Here is a 9,638-nt window from a genome sequence, read left to right on the forward strand (position 1 = left end):
AGCGGAACTAACTGGCACGCATCCTTAATGTTCAAGGTGTCCTTACACGAGGCGAAAGGAAAATTATGATAATATCCAACAATTTTCTTGTATCTTTCGAAACTGATGCATTTTTACAATCAAAACTTTAAGAAGTTTTAAAATATTTAAATATGTAAATATAGATATTACAAAATGAACATTTGATTTCTGTTGAGCAAAGAAACAAAGCTTTATAAACAATGAAAGTAAAAAAAATGGCATCAAAATATCGACAACGTCACAGATAAGATAAGAGAGATTTGTCGCTTTTGATATTTCTTCTTGTTTTTGATCGTACAATTATGATACAGTAATTACTGCATTTCTGCATGATGTCTTGCTAGAGTTTATTGCAGGTATTATTACTTAAACACATCATATGAGTTTTGAGATTTGCAGTTCTCAATTATATTTTTCAAACTTTTCAAAAAAACTCGAATGTCGGATGGTATATATTTTTTAAATATAGTACAGTTCATTGTATATTCCTATGTTTCTCACATAATTAATTCCATAATATATGGAGGAGTGTTTAGTATCAAACAAGTTTTAGTACGTTATTACATGCAATATAAATATTGAACATAACAATAATTAAAACAATATCGATAGTTTATGATAGAAAACAACCACATAAAATCTTTTCAGAAATACATTATCGATAAATGATTACAATTCGATTTAAATTTATTCTAAAAAAGTGTACCAGATTTAGGGATTTGTTTATCCTTCTGGCAGATCAAAATTACAAACACGTCTCTTTGTTTCAGGAATATTCCAGTTGTTATCCATTCGTTTGATGTGTTTGAGTCTTTGATTTTGCCATTTGCTAAGGAACACTTTCTGTTTAGAATTTTCCTCGAAGTTCGGTATATTTTTTTTTTTTATTATTTTACCTTTTTACAGACTCATTAATAGTAATCAAAATTGCTTGAAATACAGCAGTACAAATTTGCTGTATTTCTAAGCAAAGTGTACGGTGATACCTCCTTTTCGATTGTACTAATTCAGTTACTTAAAATAATTATGTGGTATCAAAACTGTAATGATGCCTTTTCTCTAATTGATTTTAAATCGAATAACATAATTCGAGAACAGATTACTTTAACACTGGAATTCAAAGTACTTAAAGATATGTACCTTCTGTCTTTTGGGCGTACATGTAACGATATCATGATTCATGTCCCTTTTAACTGATTTTTACAGTTTGTTTTATGTTGTGCTGCAACACTGTTACATTGTCTAGAAAAGACAAGTCATTAGAGTCGAGGACATATTTTACTTTCCCAGTTACATTCTATATGTTTCTTTTCCAAATCAAGGTGACAGCAGTTTACCGATATTCAAATCTTATACATCAATTAGGAAGCGACAAATTAAGGCAACAAACAAAAACTGAGCCAACCTAGGCGCATGTTATACAAAATTGTCTTTGGTTGATTTCAGTCCTTATTGTTTTCGTCAATTGCTGAGGTGTAAATCAGTTTGTAACTGTTCTAAGGTTTCTATCGGTATGAGTTTTGTTCATTGATTAAGATCAAACAGTGACATGTTTTTGTTCACATCTTTGTTCTTTGTGGTCCTTTATAAAAAGACAAACCTATGGATGGAAAACAAACAAAACAAAACAAAACGACAGAGAAAAAAACTGAACAAATAACAAATAAAAAAATGCTATACGTTATAGATAGTTTATTTTCATAAAACAATGCTAAAACAAAGATTGCAGAGAAGCTAATATGAAAAACAAACCTACATACAAAATGGTGAGATGAGATAACGAATTGGAAAACATAATAACGCGACCCACAATATAAGAAAGACCAACAGCAATGAAAAGTGATACACAACAACTCGTAACAAGGTTAAATAAACATAGCTAAAGAAACACTGTTCCTGAAAAGGGTTGCAACTATCTTGAAATATTACAATTCAACGAATCAGTATTCAAGCAGTTTGATGGTATACTCGAGTCTGAATGAACTACTATAAAACAAAATTAGTTAATCAGATTTGTTGGAACAGTGTTACTAAATGAACAATTTGGAAGAATGCAAAAAAAACCAGGTAGAATAGGTGTTTTGTTTTGATGAATTTGATTTTTTTTTCTACCCGTTTAAAATCGGAGTGATCTTTTTGGTTTAAAACGTTCTAAAGTGGCATATATAGATGAAAATACAACACAACACGACCAGTGCAGGTAGTTAAAAAGTATTGAATTTTCGAAACATCTCATATATCTTCCCGCGTTATTAAAAAAGAACCCGTATGAAATGATGAACGTGCGTACAAAACGTGCTTCTGTGGGTAATCTGCATCAGGTATAAATGAAGTAAAAATGTTTGAGTAATAAATATATATAATATTTGGAATTATTCACTCGAAATTTTTCCATTTCGAAATGCAGGAAAAAACATTTCATCCCTTGATATTTTTTTTTCTCTAACAATATTTATTTCGTTATTTTATCATCAAATGAAATTAAAATCTAATGGAAAATCATCAGAAGAACCTTTTAATATAAAAACAAAACCTATCGAAGATAGTTATAATTGTATCTTCAACGGTCCTGCTACTTTTGGGGTCATCAATGCTCTTCAACTTCTCATTTGTTTGGCTTTAAAACTATTTTGATCTATTTTGATATGTGTATCACTGATGAGTCTTATGTAGACGGAACGCGCGTCAGACGTATTAAATTATAATCCCGGTACCTTTGATAACTGTCTACTAAATCTTCATATTCTTGTTTAAACGGTATGCTTTCTTAACGTTTCAATTCAACAGGAACACATATAGTCAACAGACTGATAGCTTATAGAGATAAATGAGTTGGATTAACTATACAAACACTGTACAAAGAAATTATTAGGGACTTTCCGTTTTGATATTGAATATTTCTCTTGGGATTTTACTTTTTTTTTATTATAGATAAGAACATGGAGAACTGGATTTGGTAAAAAGCCAAATACACTCCTAATTATCTGAAGTAATAAATGTTGGTTTTTTTTCTAACTACAAGTTTACAAAATCTCACAAAAAAGGTTATCGTTTGTTCTCTTGCACTCATCTCTCGTATTTCTTATGTAATTCTTGTTTAACTTTTTATGTCAATATTATAAAAAAAAATCCTAAATTATTAGACATTCATTCAACTCTACTAATTAAAGATATAAAGCTTAAGATTGTGTTTTAATTTTATCTCTGAAAGTGTTTTAACCCTGTAACAGTATGATATATGCCAGATTCCATTATGATCAAATCCTCCTCTGAATTAATTTAAGCCGGTAAATAAAAGCAAGTTCCATTGAACTAAACGAAATATTCATCATTAGCTCGGAGGAAATCGGAAAGACATGCTCTATTATACCATGGTAATACAATTCCCCTTGTTAAAGTTCGGAACACATTTATTTGTTAATATAACTGATTTTCCTTCCATTCTTCTCTCCATGCAGTCAGTTTCCAAATTGTTCCGCTCACGGCATAGTAACCATAGAAATGAGAGATCAATGTCGGAAAGGAACAAAAACAACTAATAACTTGAATTAGATCTTTTACTTAACATATCATTCGTCATTTCCCCTATTCTGATGTTGCTACTGAGCCCTCTGTAGCGCCATTGTGTTAACTTCCGGTATTTTAGAATGATCACGGCTGGCTTCCGGTGGTTGTCAGAGTCGAGGATATAATTTTCAAATAATATAAAGATCTTTGGCTTTTTACGCACAGGGGGTCTGAACTATATAGTAAATAGACATTGGTAAATATCAATCAGAATGTCACAATGTACCGCCTAGCATTATTTTTACGCACGAAACAAAATTGATGTTCTGAATTAACAGACATGGGAGTTTAAGGCTGAGATTTAAATGCAATAAATTCGCACACACTATATAGATCGGTATTTATATATGATCTGACATTTGACCGATACATTTTAAATTTAATTTTGATTCTTTCACTGCGGATTATTCTAATGTAATGGAATGTTTTACTTTCGTTTGATATATTTATATATTTTTCGTGCATGGAATGCAAGTAATAACTTTGGATAAAATATAGCCGAATTCGGATCAAAAATTTGATAATTGTTAACATATACTCGTATCTGAATGGTGCAGTCTGTATGATCATATTTATATACAAATCGTTTGAGACCATTTTTTAAAAATTGAATTGGTAATACTTTATGAATGTTTGAGTTCGCTCTTATTGTATTGTATGAAATATCTGGACACATATTAATATTTAATCCTCCATAAGTAATGCTCATTTTGTCTACATCTACTGAAATTTAAATTCCTGAAAACAAACTTAATCGATATCTTTTTAATTTTTATTTGCACTTTTCATTTTTTTTTTTTTTATTTGATAGTTTCAAAATATTATTATTATTATTATTTTTTATTTCGACCGGCCTTTTCATACTTTTCGTTGAGTGTTTTTACTTTGCAAGGTCAACTTCTTACAGTAACTGTTGTTGGTGATTTTCTTCCTGTTAACTGTTAAGTTTTAATATGATTTACTTCCAGTTAAGTTTTAATATGTACCGTTTTTCCTTGTCATATAACAAGGTTTCATTTCAAAAACTGGCAACATAATAAAAGGAATGTAATTTTTATCAGATATCTCAAGGAAATAATTCAATTTAGTCTTTTCCTGAAACATATTTAATTAAGCTTAAACGCTAAATCTTTAGCAGAGTAAAGTGTCTCTACCTATTAAGTCATGTTTTATACAGTAACAATATTACATCAACACTTTACAAAGACTTCATCAGAACTGTTTGTCATCAATAAGAAGGCGTTATTACAATATTTTGATCATCATGAATTCTTTTTAGTGCCGATTTTTGTCAATAAATCACACGTCATGAGTGATTAGATAGCGATTAATTCTCCCTAGTCGTCTGTCTTCACTATAGTCGACGCTCTCTGCCTTAAATGAACTGTTCAATGCACTCCATTGAGCTTCCAAAAATCTCATCATTATTCTTTTAGATATCTTTAATGCGATGTCATAAACCGCGTTGTGAATATAAATCGGGTTCTAGGGGCATCTGATAGGATGTAAATTTCTTTCATGTAATTTTCCCTTAAGAAGAAATATCCCTTCAAAGTACCTACTATTGGCTTTTGCCTAACATTTTTGCACATTCACATAACTGGTTTGTGTTACAATTATTTTTTAATGCAACGTGCATTTGAGTAAATTTTCTGTGACAGAGATTTTCTGAAGCACCCCAGAATATGTAAATTCCTTGATGTTAGTGTCGTGCCTTTTAACGAAGCGATTGATCATGTTTATTGGATAAAACCCATTTCGGTCTCAATAGTACTTCTGTATTATAAATTGCTGGCAATCGACATGCTGTTTCGTTAATAAAATGTTGTTACAACTTGACGTTTCTTTTCTTGCTTAATGTATTTAATGTCGTACAGTCTATGCTTGAGTCCAAATTGAATTTCAATCTTGGTATGTTAATTTCACTTGTTAATTTCACCTGAATTAATCCTACGGAATATGATTTCATCATTAGGTTTTATTTCAATAATGTTCATTTTCTGTCTGATGCAAGTTTGACATTGGTTTTTATTTTGTCATAAAAGAAAGACGAATTTCAGAATACAGTAGGTACTACGTGTAATTGTAACTCTATATCATTTTGTTTTTAATTTTAAAGTTGATCACTATGTTATTCGTTTGACATTCGTGCACTTATCTCTTGCATTACTTGTTTCCATTCAATAAATCAATATAACTAAAATATAATTTCTAGATTTTAAATGAAAACTCGAACTTAAAATCAAAACACTCTATTTGAGATGTTTTGTTTTCGGATTCGAAAAAAAAAGTATACGGAAAGTACCAAACGCCAAGGCAAATTCAAAGTCCATTAAATCTGACGAAATAAAACGTTATCAATGAACGGAACAGGTTGGGAAAAACCCATACTCCTGACGTGGAACATGAATTTTCCGTCGAAAATGGTGAGTAAAACCCAGTTTTACAGCTAGCTAAACCTCTCACTTGTATGACTTATTTTATAATTAGAAAAAAGTTTCTGTTGGCATGATCTTTTCATTTTGTTTATTTTACAAAATGTTTACAAATGCACAAACAAATGGAGATAGTCTCAACCAAGTACAAAGTAAAATAGCAAAAAATACTTAACCCCGAGGAAAATTAGAAAAGGAAAGTCCCTATCAAATGGCAAAATCAAAAGCTCAGGCACTAAACACGAATGGATAACAGCTGTCATATTCCTGACTTGGTATATGCATTTTCTTTTGTTGAAAATGATGAATTAAACCTGGTTCTATAGCTAGCTAAACCTCTCACTTGTATGACAGTCGCATAAGATTCCATTATATTGACAACGATGTGTGAACAAAACACCAAGACATGTTAGGTATAAATGTCAAAAAAAAAAAAAGCTTTTCGTGGATGAGGGTAGAAATATGACCAAACTCCCCCACACGTTGTATCAGATTTATGCAGTATCGTATGATTATAACGAAATAGTATTGTCAAGTAAAGACTATAGAGTTGTTTTTAAATAAATGTTTTATTTATTGCTGTGGAATATCGGATGAAAAATTAATCTTCAAAGTATAAATAAAAACACATTTGAATAACAAAAATAAAAACTATGCAATTCATATGTAAATTAAAACGAAATAGCAAAAACTTCTGTTAGTCTGCATCTTTCTACGTTTGCATTTAATGTATACCCTGTAACGTAAAATGAGAATAAAACACTTGGTAGACATGTTATGTAGCTTCTATTTCTAAGCTTTATAATTAGTGCGCATAGCGTATTGCCTTTTTATAAACTTTAATCCCATTTCAAAATAATTTTCATGGGGAAATGAAAATATTTTATCAAATTGTCAATAATTTTATTTTGCTGTAAAAATCTAGTTGTTAAATACCCTAAAATACAATCGGATAAACTCTAGACTTGTCAATAGCGGAAAGAGAGAGGAAATGCGATTGCCGATGAATGGCGGAATTACTAATAGATAATTTCCCAGAATCATCCGAAAACGGATGGAATTAAGGAAATAGACGCTTTCCGTGTTTGCGGCTAAACCGTATGTAAATCAGTACACCCCGCAGTCACACAGATCATCAATGTATCAAAACCACTGCTACCTATGTCAAACGGTAAAACCAACACTATAGTGTTCCGTTACTTTAATGGCGCTGCAACAATTGGTAATTATTTAATCAATATTCAATAGAAATATAAAGAGGAGGTATAATGGAATATTATATAAGAATAATAGATAAAATAGGATGAACATGATTTGATTGTCACCAGGTGTCACTACAAGGAGATCTAGTATTTTTTAAACAATGGCGGTTTTGTGTTACCTAATGGCTTTTCGCAGCTTCTAATTACAAGTATAAAGAAAAAGTGGCCATTATAACTGTTTAACAAGTTCATATCACCGATTATTAGGGAAAGTTATTATATTATACATTTGTTGTTTGATATTGATACACTTTGATATCATTATTAGGTAATTAATGAAATTCTAGATGAATTGAATTGGAGAGTGAAACTACGTTAGGTATTAACTGTCAGGTGCACTTTTGTAAATTATATAAATTAATTATATATACAAAACAATTGTTTGTGTTAAGAATGCATTTGAATTAGTAAGATCTTGAAATTCATTGTCTACCCAAGGTATAAGCAGGTATAAAAGATATACATCATACGAAAAAGATCATGTAAATGACTGCAAAGCAACATTTCGACATACAAATATATCTTTTAAATTGAGTGTAACTGCTGGTCTTTTAAGATTTATCATGTCTTTGGGTTGCTGTCTCATTGACATAAACCACATATATCCACTAATTGATAATAACAGGTGCTTGTTTAAATACAAATATATTGAGTCCACCAAATTCAACGTTTTCCGAAAAAGAAAAAAAGTGCATTAAATTCTATTTTTTTTATGGCTGGACTTTTGTGCATTTCAATCGGCATTAAGTGGATATTTAAAACATTAGCCGAGTACAAGGATGCTTTTAACGAAATATAGGAGTAGAATAATATGAGTGACAAATCCATTTATTTTCTAATGTCGGTATATTTACAAATCACTCTAAGCAGGAATGGAACTGAATTCACCGGAAGTCGCACTTCAGAAACGACTAGTCAAACGTAATTTAACAAACAGAGATGTTTTTAGAATATATTGACGTTTAAATGTATCTGAGCAGTCCAATGAAAGACAAGTTCGATTTTTGGGAGGTTTTGCTATAAACATAAAGAAAAATGCGATAAAAGCATAGACAATGGTAAAGTGAATTTTAAAGTGACACAAAGCATAAAAAGCGTGATTTTTTAATGTTAATACATGTTGTTAGAAAAGAAAAAAAGAGATTGGAAAGCGATAATAGATTTGATTGAAGAATAGGCATACAAAGGTCTTAACATAAATGTTGAGTCGCCACATAATAATTCTGCAGTGCATGTGATCCCGTAATGTATATGTATATGAATATGCTGATCAAATTTTTGAGAGACAGAAAAAAAAAAGAGCTAAATTCATAAATACATTTAGTCTCTAGTACCAATTATACAACAAGTAAAAGGGAGTATGAAACAAGAGCACAGGAACGGTTTTGAATTAAGCAAATATTAATAACATTAATTTTGATTATTCTAGAATAGGGTGGGGGATACTAGCATTGATAGTTTTACTTCTCGTTATCTCGCAAAATGCAAAGAATTCTGCATGGAGAATACACTACTGTCCTATCCATTATTATGTTTATCCTTTTTTTCTTTTATATTTTACTCATTTTCAAAGACACTTGAATAGCTGTTTAAAGTGTAATATTTTAAAGTTTTTTGTGATCTTATTCAGTCAACTGTGTATTCACATTTGGTTGTTGCTTACATGGTTTTTTAACATGAAATGGCTCTTATCAAATTCTCAAATACCTATCAAGGCTGGCATATGGTCCTCGTGTTAACAATGAGCTGAAGATTACTAAAAATCTTGTTGTAGTTATTGTTATCACAAATTAAATGGCACTTTATAAAATATTGAACAGGTTGTAAAGTATTGTTGAAATAAAAGTTTATAAAGTAAATGTTTGTGTCGATATCGATAACAAGTTTATGTTAATACACGATCACAAACAAACTGCAACATGCTCAACTTCTCTTAATCAAACTTGATGTTGAGTTTTGTGTTTGTCAAGATAATTGTCAAATATTATCCCGCAAAGGTCGTTAACTCATTCTATCTGGATGTCCAACTTACTAGCCTGGGACTCCTTTCACAAAAAATCTATCCAGTAAGTCATGAACATTTCAGTATACAAGTAACTTTCGATCAATCTTAACCGTAAATTTATTCTGGGAAAAAAATTGAAGGCGGAAGCCAAAAATGTACAAAATTGATATTATTAGACCCTATAGACATAAAGTATCTTATGTATTTGTATATCAAATCAAATATATATATAAACGGATTCCCAGCTACCTTTATAATACCTTCAGACCACCAATTACTCCCTCGAATTTAGAACGTATTTAAAAGTAACCCTACTCTGACAAAAAATAGTGCGTTTGAGGTCCTTAT

This window comes from Mytilus galloprovincialis, chromosome 6 (assembly GCF_965363235.1).
Source record: "Mytilus galloprovincialis chromosome 6, xbMytGall1.hap1.1, whole genome shotgun sequence".
Taxonomy (NCBI): Eukaryota; Metazoa; Mollusca; class Bivalvia; order Mytilida; family Mytilidae; genus Mytilus; species Mytilus galloprovincialis.